Below are 17,286 nucleotides of genomic sequence, written 5' to 3'. Positions count from 1 at the left end.
CGGCGCCGAAGCGGCCACAACTTTTCACTATAGTCTGTATCTATGTTGGTTGGTGATACGGATTCGGAGACACATCCTTGCACTTTGAAAGCGATTATATCGAAGGTGAGTGAAATAAGTAAACAGCAGATATATGTCTGGTGTTGTTGAGGTTTGATGCTGTGAAACTTGGGGAATAGCTCTCAGATTAGCAAATCCTGTCATGATCACTTGGTTGGTACAAGCGAGCACATCAGCGGTGGATCAGGAGCTTGAATGATTGCTCTCTGTCTCATGGAAATAGATGCAGTGTTTAGCTGTATATAGTCATATATACAGCTATATATATATATATATATATACAGCTATGTATATAGCTAACTAGTTGGTTGTTTTGTCTTGTTTTTACCAATGTAATTCATATGGAAACGGCTCAAGCTGCTTGCTATAGCTAGCTAGCTAGTCTGTCAGGCAAGAAAAGTTGTGTGTGGCGGTAAATTTGTACTGCGCTTACGAAGCGTCAACCTCAGCTGTTACTTTCACTAGTTAGTCATACAGACAACCAACTAACTAGCCACTGAAATAGATATTAGAGTAATTTGTGTTTATCTGTTGGGTTTAGGTCATGGTTTGTCATGTTTGTTAGGTACATATTTTCATAAACTATACATTGCCTCGTTTTCCTATTATTTAACAGCTTAGATGTCGTGTTAGGATAGATGTCTGCGCAGTGGAGCTCATATGATATTGAGTTGCAGTGATATTTGTTTACATAGCCAGCTAACGAGTTGCTTGTTTTGTCCTGTTTCTACCGATGCAATTCATTTGGATACTGTCCCAGCTTCGTAACTAATCAGCTAACATTGGCAAACTCTGTAGGTAGTCTGTAAGTCAAGAAAACGAGAGTTGGAGGTAACATTGTGCTTCGCTCGCGATGCTGTCACTTGATCTTCTCACTCCATCCCTACAAAGACAACCAGCTAGCTATGTCCATTGAAATAGATGAATAATTATTATAAATTCCACATAGTGTCATCTTTGTAATCTTTTACATTCAACATCCTAAATAAATAAAGAATAGTTGATGATGTGCTGAATCTGTAAACCTTTATTACAAATCCTTTGACTTTTTACTATCTACGAAAAGTAATCTGACCATGGGTCTTGAAGTGTGTGTACCCTAAATAGGCTTCCTTTATGGTTATAATCTGACCCATCTATGAACATATTCATGAACGTCTTTTTGTGTACTCTATTGTGTCTGATTATCCATCAGTCGGACATAAATATTCACACCATGAACTGAGAAACAATCTGGCCACTAAGTGCTTCATAAAATAATTGTTATTGATTGATTGAAAGTGCTGTATAGCATCATGATGATAATGTTTACTGTGTGGGGGGGTGGATGGAATGGGAGGCGTGTAACTGCATCATACAATTTATTATGGAAACCCCTAAGAGAGGAAGGAAGAGAGAGACAGTGTGAGAGAGAGAGATGATCCTGACCACAATTATATCCTATTTGTTGCTCCGTTCCACTCTCTGTTGGGCAATTTAAGAAAAGCAATCACATTCCTCAACAGGGAGGTCTTCCATCAACAGCCTGAACTGCCCAACAGGCACCAGAGCATCAAGGTGCAGAGAGCTCTGCAGATCATTCCATACACAGGGCCCAAAAACACTGAATCCTGATTTACCTAATTCCGTAGTGATCAACGGGACCTCTAGAGTTAGCATTCCCTGTGATCGGGTCTGGTCACTTGTAAGTCTATAGTTTAACAATTAAGTAAGATTCCGGCGGAAGGTTCTGCAGGAAGGCTTTATAAACAAAAGATTGAGTAGTGTATCAATCTACGAGACTTAACCCTTTGGCACGTACCAACAAATGGGTGTGATCATTCTACAGTGGTCCCTGCAGCGTATGCTCAAACCGGTGTGATTAGAACGCTTATATAGAACGTCCAGTTTTCATTGACGCAACAGTCAGCGTTTGAGCTGACCACACTGTTTTTTCACAGAAAAGTTTTGCACAAACACAGTCCTTACAAAGTTATGTCCTGAATGTGACCAGTTTATTTTTGTGGAGAGTGGAGGGATTACATAACGCCTGATCCAGGCCAATTTCAGACGACCTTTGAAAGTAAAGAGTGGTCGACAGTGGCAAACGCTTTAGACAAGTCAATGAATAGAGCAGCACAGTGTTTCTTCCTATCCAAACAATTTACCACATCATTTAAAACCAGTGTTGCTGCGAGCACCATAGGAACTATCGCTAATCACTTAACGAATTTCTGAACATTGATCACATTTATTGGAAATGTGAACAAATCTCAATTTTCATGCACTGTAGTAATGCACTGCCCAGTCTATGATTGCCATTGTAGAATGTAATAGCATGGTTAAGGTTTCTCATTGATTTCTGTTCCAGCTCCTAATGCTCCTTGTGCAGAGACCTCCAGGCGTGTTTGCATTAAACGTCCATTTTACTCAGATAAGTACCTGGACACAAGTCAGTGTCTCGTTGGCATGGAGCTCCGTTGACGAGGGTTTTCAGGGCAGGGTAAGGAGGTACAGTAGAAGTCATGGGATCCATCCTTTCCACTGCCTCTCACTCCCTCAGCCCTCACAGCGTTCCGTGGAATGGGATCTGCCATTGCTCCTTCCCCATGGCATTCTTGGGCGGTGGCGTCATGCGCCGTGGCATGCCCCGGTCCACGTCCTCCACTAGGCCTCTGTGTGAGGAAAGGCGGGTAGAGAATCTGGCATTGGGGCTGGACCGCTGGAGGGGCCACAGCACCAATGCAGCTGTTGGGGATTTGTGGACTGAAGTTATCTTGCTGTACTCGGAGCAGGATTAAGCAGGGACAACAGCAGAGGAGCCCTGGCCTCAGAGACCCTGGAGAGAGGACACCGCTGGGCCCTGATGATGAGAACAGAGAAACGTGCAGGGTCATATTGGAAAGGACAGGGGAGGAAGGACAGCTGTTGAACCCAATGCCCGCTACTTGAGGAGAAGGAATCCAGAGCCCTGCCTCCAGGCTGTGTTAACCCACTGTGATGAAGGCCCTGTATTAGACACATTTGGTTCTAACCAGAGGGCTTATTCTGAGAGCGATCAATAGCACCTCAGCCCTCTGAAATTAAGAAATGATCCCCTCATCTCATCCAGATGTGCTTCGTTCCATATCCCTAATGGCGGCCCGGGCGTGGCACTGGAATGGAGTTTGGGCCTGCTTACTTGTGTGTGTGCAAGTGCACGTGTGTGTGTGTGACCCAGGCCCTAGTTAGAGGCCCAGCTGACTGCCCCCCTGTGCCACAGTGACTTCCCCCTGCTGCCACCCTCACAGCTGGAGGGGCTCTGTGACAGCGGCAGATGCCTGCCTCCCCTCTCTCCCCTTGGGCTAATGATACCACAATACAACCCACAACAGGCCATGGGCCTATCAACACCTCCTTCCAGCTTTCTTATTAGAACAAGGCTACTCTCCCTCCAGTCTCCAGTGAGTCTCTACGGCTCTCCACTGCTAGCAGGATCACAGCCCTTCTCCCAAGGCATGACCACTGCACCAAAGCATTTACCACTTCCGGCCCTTTCGCTTGCTTGGAGAACCACCACACACTTATGCATACACACGTGCACACACACACACAGACGGTTCAAATAATACTGAGGGTGAGTGATCACGGCCCGTGCCCAATTACAGCAGGCCTGTTGATAGCACTACGGGCCATACGGTTTATATAGTAACATCTCCTCAGTAGATCTTTGCTCTTCAGAAGGCTGGCCGGCTGACCTTTCCATCCCCACGTCATTAATCTCCTCTGGTCACACACAGGGGAACATGCTACAATGCGTGTGGAAATATTGCTCTAGCAGTTCTTAAACATGTGTTGATGGCCATCCTTTTCCTTGGCTTGTGTTTATAGCTGGATGTCCAGTGGCTGTCCACACTCTCTGAGGAGGAAATGGGCTGCTCCAAATAATTGCGAGTAATTACATAAGTCTTATTAGGTACTGTCACTGAAGCCAAAATTAATTTGGGTCACTAATGGGACAGACTAACTATATTGATATGCAGACTCTCTTGTGCTCATATTGCTGTCTTACTCTCTGGCTCTCTTGCTCTCTCTTGGTCTCTCTCTCGCTGTATTTCTCTCTCTATCTATCTCTCTCACACATGGGTATGCACACGCACACACACATGCACACTTTTTGAAATGCCAGTCCATGAACTCTAAGACTTTTTAAAGTTTATCCTCTTGATTGAGAGCTAAAGCTGGCTGAATGCAGCCTTGCCCTCACTTGTACTTCATAAAAAGATGAAGATGGCAATGAAAATACAGTTGAGACGAGGATCAGACAAGTCAGAGGTTCAGGTGCAAGAAATGGTGGAATGTATTTTACTGTGCAGCCAGGTGACGATAGAAGACTAGATCCAGATTTACAAAATATACAAATGATTAAAAAGACAAAATCTTTTGACAAAAATACTTGATTGAAGAACAATAAACGTACTTGCCCAATAGCAACATTACCTCAACTCGAGGACTAAGGCAAAATGCCTAAAGCACAGGGCAAAATGCCCATAAACTCACACATCTGAGCTATCCCAGTAAGCAAAATTATGTTGAAAATACGTATTTTCCAAACGTTGAAGTTAGGTTCATTTTAGGTTCTCATTGAAAGGTGAAAATACCTATTTTCCGGACGTTTAAAAGTTGTATTTACCGGACATTGAAAATACGTATTTTGCCAACGTTGAAAATACGTATTTTCCGGACGTTGAAATCAGGTTTATTTTCGGTTCTGGATGAAAGTTGATAAGACGTCTTTTCCGGACGATGAAAATACGTATTTTCCAGACGCTGAAATCAGGTAAATGTTCTGTTCTGAACTACATTTGAAAATACATCATTTACAGACGTTGAAAATACATATTTTTTGGTCATTGATTCTATGGCCAAATACCTTACTTACATTTGTTGTGATTTTAATTTGATTTGGTTTATTTGCCAATTTAAAAGTAATTCATTTAAAATAATCGAAGATAACACAGAAAAGTGATACTATTTTCCGACTTGTAATTCCTAGTTGGATGACTGTTCATAATGATTTTTCTCAGTTGGAGCATGTTTTTTCAGAGTTCCCTGTTGTCTTGAACGCACCATCAGTTACGGCTTGGCATATGAACCGGAAAGGATAATATGTAGCCCCACCCAGTGACCTTTCACTATAGCAGGGTGCCAGAGTGTTGTTGTTTTGGGCTAAGTAGATAAGTAGCTAAGTAGATAAGTAGCTAGCGTTTGGAACAACGTATTTGGTGTAAACGTGAGTTAACCGTAGGCCTAAGCATGTATCAATTGAAGAGTCACCTGAAGCTTGAGAGGAATGGGAGATGCAGTAGAAGAATGCAGTGCTGAGGCAGAGTGCTCGTAATGAGGATGACTGGCTAGCTACTACTCTGAACTGTGTGTGGTGAGCTTTCTGGTGCCCAGAGCTGCTGCGGCATCACCCAAGTGGGTGCCATACATTGTGAAGTCCAGTGGCTACATGACTCAGGATGGTTCCCAGAGTAGCTAACCCTCTACAACATCGTCACCAGACTCATCAACCATCTCCCTGACCACTTTCCTCTGATCAAGCTATGAACTGTCCGTCTCCATCTTTGGAGGATGCATGCACTCAAAGATTTGGCCTCTATTGGTTGACCTAGCCAACTATAGCTAGGCTACTCATGACGATGTATTGCTTGTTTTTTTGCTATTAATGCACTTTGAGATTGTTATGAAAAGAGCTAAAGAAATTAAATAAATGATTATTATAATACTAAAGATTGTTTATTTAGTTTATTAGACCAAAAACCTCTGACAAAGGACAAGAGGCCAACATGTACACTTAAATAAAAAAGTGGTACTAGCAAGAGAAGTGTGCGGGTTTCTCTTTATTTCAACTTATCTAATTGTTACCATGCACCTGCAACAAGATAGCTCAGATGTGCGAGTGCATTTTTTTATGTTGAAAAAGACACTAACAGTCGATGTACCGATATCATTTAGTTATTACAAACACTTTTCAATGAGATCAGAAATCCACTTTGGGTTTAAAAAAAAGGACTTCACCAAAAACTGTACAAAATGAATAAATAATATACATACACAATACATAAAACAACTTCTTAATCATGGCCTCTAAAATGGCCTCTAAAATGGCAGTCATCTCCTTCGCCAGCTTCCACATCTGTGCCATTCTGGAAGGGAGAGGAGCCCACAGCTGCACCTAGGGAGGATGAGGACTGGTGGGGTGATGGAGTGGCAGCCCCCCAGTGCCTCATCCATCACTGCATACCACTTCCAGGATGCGGTTGTGGCCTCCCCTCCCTCTGTGCTGACTCCGGTGGGGGGAGCTTTCAACTCCTGAAAAATATGGAAAAGGATAGCTTTCATCATCAAACATACTACATGTAAAGCCCTGTAAAAGTATGCCAATTGCAGTAAATTTTCTGGGATACTTAAACCTTTCTAACATGTCTTCAGAAAGTATTCACACTTTTTTTTTGTCACTGGCCTACACACAATACCCCATAATGTCAAAGTGGAATGATGTTTTTTACTAATGTTTTAGTAATTCATTAGAAATGAAAAGCTGAAATGTCTTGAGTCAATAAGTATTCAACCCCTTTGTTATGATAAGCCTAAATAAGTTCAGGAGTAAAGATGTGATTAACAAGTCATATAATAAGTTGCATGGACTCACTCTGTGTGCAATAACAGCGTATAACATGATTTTTGAATGACTACCTCATCTCTGTACCCCACACATACAATTATCTGTAAGGTCCCTCAGTCGAGCAGTGAATTTCAAACACAGATTCAACCACAAAGACCAGGGAGGTTTTCCAATGCCTCAGACATTGAATATCCCTTTGAGCATGATGAAGTTAGTAGACTTTGGATGGTGTATCAATACCAGAGTATGTGAGCAGAGCGGAGCTGGAGCGGAGCAAGGAGCGGAGCTTGCCCAATTTGACTGGAGCGTGGAGCGAGATTCCCAACTCGCCCGCTCCAATTTCACTCCAGTAGCACTCCACTAGCGCTCACTTCACGAGCGCAGGGCATGCCCAGCCCACATGCGTTTGTAGTCTACTTGTGTGCTATCTATAGCCCCATGCTTTAGCTACTGTCATGGAGTTCTCTAAATATTTTCATAAAGAAACTGATAAAACACACAGGTGCAAAATCAAGGTGACTTACAAAGATGAGGACCAAGAGCAAGAGAGGGAGTGCGGTGATGTAGTGCCACAACTAAAGAATCATTGTGGGATCTGTAAAGACAAGTATCCCGAAAGCATGATGGTGTACTTACTACATGCACATGCTAAAAGAAAGGAACGAGGTGGGTAGATAAATAAGTGTGTCATTGTAGCAAAGTATTTATAAGCAAAAAATCAGATATCTTAAAAGTTTGTTCAAATGTATTATATTATCTATACAATAGGCCATAATTGATTTTGGCCCAATAGGCCTGGCATATTCTCACGTTCAAGAAGCTTTCCATTTTAATTGGGTTATTTTGCCTAAAAACCTTTAGGCCTACCTATAAAAAAGACTTTTAAAAAACCGCCAAAAGGGTGTTTAGCATCCCCAGTTGCTCTGCAAAGAGAATATTCTCCGCTGCTGGCCTGCTCTCCAGGCACCATCGCATGAGCCTGAAGCCACAGACTGGCCAAACACGTATTTCTAAAAATGAATTCTAAAGATTCAAAGGCACTAATATGTCATTTTTCGTTTAATTTGTATTTATTCTAAGTAAGTCATAGCCTATATGCACAATTTATAGACTATAATGATTTAATACAACAAAATGGTGTTTAAATGCTGCTTGCTTTATGTCCCTACCAGCCTAGTGTGTTGCACTCACAAATGCTTCACAATGTATTTCTTTGTAGGCTATAGCCTTGAAATAATATAAATAATATAGCCTAAATAACTCATTAGGCTCCCTGTCTGGCTCCTGACCTACTGTATTTAGAGTGTTTATATGCTGTTTAATATGATATGTAGCCTATTTGAAATGATGTGCATTTTCATGTTTATTCATATACTTTTCATTCAAATCATATGGTTTGGTTTCAATACTTCAAAACCAAATGGTAGGTCCAGGTAGTCAAAAAAATAGATGGGTGTTGGTTGAATTGTGATTTTAAGGAATGGAGTGAATTTGGAGCGGCAGTTTTCTTTCCTGTGAGCGTGGAGTGGTTTAGCGGAGTGGTTGGAAAGGACGTGGAGCGCAGGAGCCCGCACCATGAGCGATAAGCAGGATTTCCAACCGCTCAACTCCGCTCACATATTCTGATCAATACACCCAGTCACTACAAAGATACAGGCGTCTTTCCTAACTCAGTTGCCAGAGAGGAATGAAACCGCTCAGGGATTTCACCATAAGGCCAATACTGACTTTAAAACAGTTACAGAGTTTAATGGCTGTGATAGAAAACTGAGGCTGAATCAACAACATTCTAGTCATTCCACAATACTAACCTAATTGACAGAGTGAAAAGAAGGAAGCCTGTACAGAATAAAAATATTCCAAAACATGCATCCTGTTTGCAACAAGGCACTAAAGTAATACTGCAAAACCTTTTGTCCTGAATACAAAGTGTTATGTTTGGGGCAACACGTTACTGAGTACCACTCTCCAGTGGTGGTTGCATCATGTTATGGGTATGCTTGTAATCGTTAAGGACTGGGGAGTTTTTCAGGATTAAAAATAAATGGAATGGAGCTAAGCACAGGCAAAATCCTAGAGGAAAACCTTGTTCAGTCTCCTTTCCACCAGACACTGGGAGATTAATTCACCTTTCATCAGGACAATAACCTAAAACGCAAGGCCAAATTTACGCTGGAGTTGCATACCAAGAAGACACTGAATGTTCCTGAGTGGCCAAGTTACAGTTCTGAATTTTGAAAATAATAATGGGCAAATGTTGCGCAATCTAGGTGTGGAAAGCTCTTAGATACTTACCCAGAAGCACCTTTGGCAGCTGTGATCGCTGCCAAAGGTGCTTCTACAAAATATTGTCTCAGGGGTGTGAATCCTTATGTAAATGTGATATCTGTATTTCATTTTTAATACATTTGCTAAAATTTCTAAAAACATGTTTTCACTTTTTCATTATGGATATTGTGTATAGATGGTTGAGAAAAAAACATATATTTAATCAATTTGGAATTCAGGCTGTAACACAACAAAATGTGGAATAAGTCAAGGGGTATGAATACTTTTTGAACGCACTGTATATCGTTACATGAATGTGCCGGTGAAGCATAGAAAATAGATGGGAAAGTGTTTTTGCTCTCAGAGAAAGGTGGGACATTATTCGCCAAGTACAGCACAGCAATAAATGTCACATCCCATGTATGTTTGCTTATGGTTCTCCCACTTATTTTTTACGAATGAAGGTGACAGCTGCCCCTCCAGCTCACACTTCTTCACATAAATCCTGAAAATACATAATATGAGGAAAGTAAAGTTGTGTGAACTTTCTCTAGATAGATAGATTGCCACATACAGTACTTTATCAAATTGGAGTGCCAAGGTTAAACCTTAACGAGTGCAGCTTACCATTACTTTTACCATAACAGGTTACTGTATGTGCAATGAAACTAGCTTGACCCATTCATGCCCTGTGTAGCTCAGTTGGTAGAGCATGGCGTTTGCAACGCCAGGGTGTGGGTTCGATTCCCACGGGGGGCCAGTATGAAAAAAATCAAGAATGTATGCACTCACTAACTGTAAGTCGCTCTGGATAACAGCGTCTGCTAAATGACTAAAATGTAAAAAGTTTAACCGTTCAGGTAGAAACTAATATAGCATAGCATGAACATTACAATCAGAATCAGCTTAACACAGATAAACCGACGTGACAAATCAGGAGAACTAGAAAAAAAGAGAAGTGTTAGGACCAGCACCACTGTGGAAAATAGGAATGAAGGCTACCGCGTTACTAACGTTAGCTATAGCTAACTAGTGACAGTGCATAGTGCAGTGGCAAGAGAGCTAACTATAACCACGACTTACTCAAAACCTTTTTTTGCAGCATTTCTCCTCCTGTGTTCGCCACTGAATTAAATGCCTGTTATTGTCATCAGACCCTGCAACAGTTTGAACACAAGTCCTGGTATTTACAACAAGTAATTCGGTAGCTAGCTAGCTAACTAGGCTAATGTTAAATATAAAGTTGTCGCTCAACAGCAAACAAGTAACCCTGTAATGTTAGCTAATGTTACTGTTCGAACAGTTATACAGTTGAAGTCGGAAGTTTACATACACCTTAGCCAAATACATTTAAACTCAGTTTTTCACAATTCCTGACATTTAATCCTAGTAAAAATTCCCTGTTTTAGGTCAGTTAGGATCACCACTTTATTTTAAGAATGTGAAATATTTGAATAATAGTAGAGAGAATTATTTATTTCAGCTTTTATTTCTTTCATCACATTCCCAGGGGGTCAGAAGTTTACATAAACTCAATTAGTATTTGGTAGCATTGCCTTTCAATTGTTTAACTTGGGTCAAACGTTTTGGGAAGCCATCCACAAGCTTCCCACAATAAGTTGGGTGAACTTTGGCCCATTCCTGCTGACAGAGCTCGCACACACTTGCTCACACACACTTTTTCAGTTCTGCCCACAAATGTTCTATAGGTTTGAGGTCCGGGCTTTGTGATGGCCACTCCAATACCTTGACTTTGTTGTCCTTAAGCCATTTTGCCACAACTTTGGAAGTATGCTTGGGGTCATTGTCCATTTGGATGACTTCAATATATCCACATAATTTTCCTTCCTCATGATGCCATCTATTTTGTGAAGTGCACCAGTCCCTCCTGCAGCAAAGCACCCCCACAGCATGATGCTGCCACCCCCATGCTTCACGGTTGGGATGGTGTTCTTCGGCTTGCAAGCAACCCCCTTTTTCCTCCAAACATAACGATGGTCATTATGGCCAAACAGTTCTATTTTTGTTTCATCAGACCAGAGGACATTTCTCCAAAAAAGTATGATCTTTGTCCCCATGTGCAGTTGCAAACCGTAGTCTGGGTTTTTTATGGCGGTTTTGGAGCAGTGGCTTCTTCCTTGCTGAGCGGCCTTTCAGGTTATGTCGATATAGGGCTTGTTTTACTGTGGATATAGATACTTTTGTACCTGTTTCCTCCAGCATCTTCACAAGGTCCTTTGCTGTTGTTCTGGGATTGATTTTCACTTTTCGCACCAAAGTACGTTCATCTCTTGGAGACAGAACGCGTCTCCTTCCTGAGCGGAATGACAGCTGGGTGGTCCCATGGAGTTTATAGTTGCATACTATTGTTTGTACAGATGAACGTGGTAGCTTCAGGCATTTGGAAATTGCTACCAAGGATGAACCAGAGTTGTGGAGGTCTACAAGCCATGACATCATTTCCTGGAATTTTCCGAGCTGTTTAAAGGCACCGTCAACTTAGTGTATGTAAACTTGTGGATGTGGACACCAAGGAACTTGAAGCTCTCAACCTGTTCCACTACAGCCCCGTCAATGAGAATGGGGGCGTGCTAAGTCCTCTTTTTTTTTTCCTGTATTCCACAATCATCTCCTTTGTATTGATCATGTTGAGGGAGAGGTTGTGATCAGGCCTACCACTGTTGTGTCGTCGGCAAACTTAATGATGGTGTTGGAGTTGTGCCTGGCCTTGCAGTCATGAGTGAACAGGGAGTACAGGAGGGGACTGAGCACGCACCCCTGAGGGGCCCCCGTGTTGAGGATCAGCATGGCAGATGTGTTGTTACCTACACTTACCACTTGGGGGCGGCCCGTCAGGAAGTCCAGGATCCAGTTGCAGAGGGAGGTGTTTAGTCCAAGGGTCCTTAGCTTAGTGATGAGCTTTGAGGGCACTATGGTGTTGAACGCTGTGCTGTAGTCAATGAATAGCATTCTCACGTAGGTGTTCCTCTTGTTCAGGTGGGAAAGGGACTTCCATTCAGATATCGACCCATATTGTCCATGGAGGAGAGATGACACGGCTATATTGGAATAGTTTGTTGGCACTGTCGAGGCTGTTGCCATTCTGCTGCTATTGTAGAACAGCCCTCCAAATGATAAAAGGAAACTGGATGCCATTGCTCATCATAAAATGGAAATAAAAGGCATCGGCTGGGCCATCGTAAGTCATCATACAGGGGGAAGAAACCTGGCCTGCGAATAAGATTGGGGCTGTAGATCAGCCTGTAGACTCCTGCTGCACTTCTCATATGAAGGTGTTCATGGAGTGCCATCATTCATTCTGCAGAGCAAGTGCTGGCCTTTGATATTCTTTGTATTTTACCATGCCTGCTGAGTGACACTGCGTGTGTGTGTGTGAGAGAGAGAGGGAGAGGAAGTAAATTAATCACATGCAGAAGCTACAGTATAGGTATACACTATGTGTACCAATATGTGTACATGAGTGTGTATACATCTTGTTACCCAATCCAACACGTTACCCTTACTTCTCCCCTTCTCAGAATTTTGCCGCAGTGCTCAAGGTCACGCAGCACCTGGAGTTTTGTTTGTGGAGCTGAGTTGAAGCACTGACCACTCTGCTCTTTGAAAAACAACGTACGGCTATTTACTGTAGTCTCTCAAGCTGTGGTGTTGATGCTCTTTAAATTTGAAGACTCCCTCCTGGCCTGTGGAATACATTTACCCATCTAGCCATTTTGATATTCTGGGTTTTATTGTGTTTTACAGGCCTTGCCCGCTTTATAAATAGGACATTATTATTCATGGGATGTGGTGTGTAAGAGCGAGTAGAGGGCTGACTGAGTTTGTGTTTTTGGCAGGCTTCAGGGCTGTCTGACTCTGAGATTCTGACCTGTGACTGAGGAACAGAGGAACAGACACAGTCTTCATCTTCACCCCCAGAGGAAAGGTAAGACCGTACACACACGCACACAGCTTCTGTCTTTTCAAAGGGAACGAGACTCTGTAATTACACCAACCAGAGACGTAATACCACTGCTCTCACCAAGTTTCAGTCTAACGTGGATGTGTGTGTTCAATTAATACTGTAGCCAGCATTAGCTTCTCTAGCTCAGCCCCCTCTGCTCTGATATCACAGTGCACTGTTGCACCTTTGACAGCCCTACTACTTGCTCTGCAGTGTGTCTTACAGAAATAGCATGGTATAAACCTGTTCGGTTTACAGCCAACACTCTCCAATCAGTTGTGCTCTGATTCCCCAGGCCTTCTAAGGTGTAAGGTCCTCTCTGATAGCCATTCAGACCCTATTCTCGTTGGCTCCCCACTCCGAAGTCACTCAAATTAAAGGACTGAAATTAGTCGCACCAGTGCTCGGCAGATACAGTGAGGGGGAAAAAAGTATTTGATCCCCTGCTGATTTTGTATGTTTGCCCACTGACAAAGAAATGATCAGTCTATAATTTTAATGGTAGGTTTATTTGAACAGTGAGAGACAGAATAACAACAAAAAATTCCAGAAAAATCCATTTAAAAAATGTTATAAATTGATTTGCATTTTAATGAGGGAAATAAGTATTTGACCCCTCTGCAAAACATGACTTAGTACTTGGTGGCAAAACCCTTGTTGGCAATCACAGAGGTCAGACGTTTCTTGTAGTTGGCCACCAGGTTTGCACACATCTCAAGGGGGATTTTGTTCCACTCCTCTTTGCAGATCTTCTCCAAGTCATTAAGGTTTCGAGGCTGACGTTTGGCAACTCGAACCTTCAGCTCCCTCCACAGATTTTCTATGGGACTAAGGTCTGGAGACTGGCTAGGCCACTCCAGGACCTTAATGTGCTTCTTCTTGAGCCACTCCTTTGTTGCCTTGGCCGTGTGTTTTGGGTCATTGTCATGCTGGAATACCCATCCAAGACCCATTTTCAATGCCCTGGCTGAGGGAAGGAGGTTCTCACCCAAGATTTGACGGTACATTGCCCCGTCCATCGTCCCTTTGATGCGGTGAAGTTGTCCTGTCCCCTTAGCAGAAAAACACCCCCAAAGCATAATGTTTCCACCTCCATGTTTGACGGTGGGGATGGTGTTCTTGGGGTCTTAGGCAGCATTCCTCCTCCTCCAAACACGGCGAGTTGAGTTGATGCCAAAGAGCTCGATTTTGGTCTCATCTGACCACAACACTTTCACCCAGTTCTCCTCTGAATCATTCAGATGTTCATTGGCAAACTTCAGACGGGCCTATATATGTGCTTTCTTGAGCAGGGGGACCTTGCGGGTGCTGCAGGATTTCAGTCCTTCACGTAGTAGTGTGTTACCAATTGTTTTCTTGGTGTCTATGGTCCCAGCTGCCTTGAGATCATTGACAAGATCCTCCCATGTAGTTCTGGGCTGATTCCTCACCGTTCTCATGATCATTGCAACTCCACGAGGTGAGATCTTGCATGGAGCCCCAGGCCGAGGGAGATTGACAGTTATTTTGTGTTTCTTCCATTTGCGAATAATCGCACCAACTGCTGTCACCTTCTCACCAAGCTGCTTGGCGATGGTCTTGTAGCCCATTCCAGCCTTATGTAGGTCTACAGTCTTGTCCCTGACATCCTTGGAGAGCTCTTTGGTCTTGGCCATGGTGGAGAGTTTGGATTTCTGATTGATTGATTGCTTCTGTGGACAAGTGTCTTTTATACAGGTAACAAACTGAGATTAGGAGCGCTCCCTTTAAGAGTGTGCGCCTAATCTCAGCTCGTTACCTGTATAAAAGACACCTGGGAGCCAGAAATCTTTCTGATTGAGAGGGGGTCAAATACTTATTTCCCTCATTAAAATGCAAATCAATATATAACATTTTTTTTTATATGCGTTTTTCTGGATGTTTTTGTTGTTATTCTGTCTCTCACTGTTCAAATAAACCTACCATTAAAATTATAGACTGATCATTTCTTTGTCAGTGGGCAAACGTACAAAATCAGCAGGGGATCAAATACTTTTTTCCCTCACTGTAGGCTAACCTGCGTCCAGCTAGATCAAAGCGGAGGGTAGCTGAACTGTCAGGCTCGGCGGGTGCGGTGCCATTCATGTGACGCAGTGAGAGGCCCGTAGCCCCGAGGTGTCAGTTCCATAGCAGAGAAATCAGCAGGACGGGGGGTTTGGGGATGAAGGGGTCAAGGATCTGTGCATCACTCTCTCTCCCTCACTGTCCCTGGTAATGCATACAAACGTCCCCTTCTGGGCTTGGTGGTTTGCAGGAGGTGTGTGTGTGCGCGCGTGCATGTATGTGCGTGTACAGTATGTGCGTGTGTGTGTGTGAGGCAGAAAGAGATAGTGAGTGAGTGAGACTGTGCAATCAATGTACTGTATGTACAGGTAACTGCCAAAATAAAGGAAACACCAACATAAAGTGTCTTAATAGGGTGTTGGGCCACCACGAGCCGCCAGAACAGCTTCAATGCACCTTAGCATAGATTCTACAAGTGTCTGGAACTCTATTGGAGGGATGCGACACCATTCCTCCTTGAGAAATTCCATCATTTGGTGTTTTATTGATGGTGGGGGAAAACGCTCTCAGGCGCCTCTGCAGAATCACCCATAAGAGTTCAATTGGGTTGAGATCTGGTGACTGAGACCGCCATGGCTTACATTGTTTTCATGCTCATCAAACCATTCAGTGACAACTCGTGCCCTGTGGATGTGTGCATTGTCATCCTATGGGGGCATAGCCATGGTAGCCAAAATAATGGCTTTCCAGCATGTTTATACATGACCCTAAGCATTCTGGGATGTTAATAGCTTAATTAACTCAGGAATCACGTCTGTGTGGAAGCACCTGCTTATCAAAAGGGGACCATCGCGCTCTCCCAGTTTGGTTGTTGCATAAAACCGAAACGTCTGTGTACACTATGCCTGATGCAGTGAAAAGTAAGCTTTATTCAACATCTTTTTGAGTGCCGACCCATCAGACCTTTTTCCTTGTCTAGAAGCACCTACTTTCAATATATTTTGTATCCCTCATTTACTCAAGTGTTTCTATTATTTTGGCAGTTACATGTATGTTTGTGCAGATACACATCATGTGAGCTCATATGTGTGTGTGTGTGTGTGAAGAAAGGCCCCCCTCTCCCGCACTCAATCAGAGAGCCTTCAGCTGGCGGATCATTCAGGGATATTGACAGATGAGGTCATTGAAATATCAGCAGCCCCCCCAGCCTCCCAGGCCTCTTTGACCACAGGCATGTGGGCCAGCGTGAGGTGCAGTGCTGTGAGGTCAGGAGTAACTGAGACCGGTGGAGGACGAGGGAGGACGGGGCGGGCCTGCCCAGAGGATGTCCAAACAAGGCCGCATCAACTACCTCAATTCCCACCCCCCCGTCCCCGTCTTAGAACACCTGACCGTACTCCTCCAATAGAATCATTTACATATTTATTTCCCAGGCCGAAGCAGCAGCAACACGCACCGATGGCCACCAGAGATACGCCACGCCTCTGTTTAATTGGCTATTGATTGACTTTGCTTTGGCAATGGGAGACAATGAATTACCGTCTGGCTCGGTTGACTTATTTATCTATCTCTCTCTTTTTATTTATGTTGCGTGAGATGATTAATGATGCAATATGAGATGGAGGGATGGTAACATGGAATCTTCCGGTGTTGTTTATTTACATAGCGGGTCAAGACACGGACACGGGTTCTATTCTGTGGAGAGGTAGCGCTAAGCCTCTAGCATAAGGTGAGCTATGGCAGTGTGAAAGGACGAACAATACAGTTTGGCCCTCTGAAGGCATCCATTTGACATTAAATTGGTTCCTGCACCTTGGTTTCATTGTCCAGGAGAGAATGGTTCATTATGTATGCATGGGTGTGCATGCGTCTCGGAGGAACCACCCATGAGCAAACTAATGAATGACTATAAATAATTATTCTGATTTACAAGTATTTCCCATCATCTGCATTTGCAACACTCTAATAAAGGAGTTGTATAATGATGTTATAAAAAATATAATGTTCAAATCTCCTGTTGTAGGCAGCTTAATTAACATGCCTGGCATTTGAGAGGAGGCTGATGTCTTCTTTGAGCCTCTGCTCTACTGGGAGTATTGTATTCCCATTACATTGAACACTGTTTGAACTGACTGTCTGGTTGACTTTCATTGTAGCTACATGTTCTTATATTCATCGGCAATGACTGTACAGTATGTGAGTTTTCTGGAGGATGTGAGCATATGTATGCACTTCAGGTAGCTTTGTGCTCAGAAGTAGTTTAATATCAGTTTAATATCAGTTAAATGCAGGGGCGCAACTTTGGTTTTAGAAGTGGGGGGGA

General features: G+C 43.2%; 1 protein-coding gene across 1 annotated transcript in view; it reads left to right on the top strand.

The window, feature by feature from the left end:
* Window positions 1-17,286, top strand: part of tspan9a (tetraspanin 9a) — a 344,343-nt gene that overhangs the window by 65,676 nt on the left and 261,381 nt on the right. Inside the window, exon 3 of the mRNA XM_041890597.2 lies at window positions 12,835-12,923. The gene's annotated coding sequence lies outside the window, so the exon portion shown is untranslated. The remainder of the gene's footprint in view (window positions 1-12,834; window positions 12,924-17,286) is intronic.

The sequence above is a fragment of the Coregonus clupeaformis genome, chromosome 11, assembly GCF_020615455.1.
Source record: "Coregonus clupeaformis isolate EN_2021a chromosome 11, ASM2061545v1, whole genome shotgun sequence".
NCBI classification, from domain to species: domain Eukaryota; kingdom Metazoa; phylum Chordata; class Actinopteri; order Salmoniformes; family Salmonidae; genus Coregonus; species Coregonus clupeaformis.
This window is presented reverse-complemented; position numbering and strand designations above follow the sequence as displayed.